The sequence below is a fragment of the Etheostoma spectabile genome, chromosome 6 (assembly GCF_008692095.1).
Source record: "Etheostoma spectabile isolate EspeVRDwgs_2016 chromosome 6, UIUC_Espe_1.0, whole genome shotgun sequence".
NCBI classification, from domain to species: Eukaryota; Metazoa; Chordata; class Actinopteri; order Perciformes; family Percidae; genus Etheostoma; species Etheostoma spectabile.
Genome location: NC_045738.1, coordinates 27,403,084 through 27,403,464, shown reverse-complemented (window position 1 = coordinate 27,403,464; position 381 = coordinate 27,403,084).

Sequence of the window (381 nt, the reverse complement as noted above, 5' to 3'; positions counted from 1 at the left end):
AGGCTTAAGACTTTCCTTTTTGATAAAGCTTATAGTTAGGGCATAGAATTGGATATTGTTAGGGAGTGAGGAGACGCAGCATCCGCCTAACCCGGCCCACCTGCTTCTTGTCATAGTTGTCAGATCTATCTATCATATAATCAAGAATATAATAAAACTAGAGGGAGGCAGGGCGATACAGCCCAATCCGGTTGGGGAGAGTTCTAGCCTGACCAGGCCCCTCTCTTTACCCTGTCTCTCTTAGTTATGCTGTAATAGTTTTAGATTCATTGGAAGTTACATAACAGGTAGCAAACAAATAATGAGGTCGTCTCTTATAAAGTTTTTCATAAGGCAGTGCAACGCATTTTATGACTATGATTCAGTGTAGAGAGATCATCA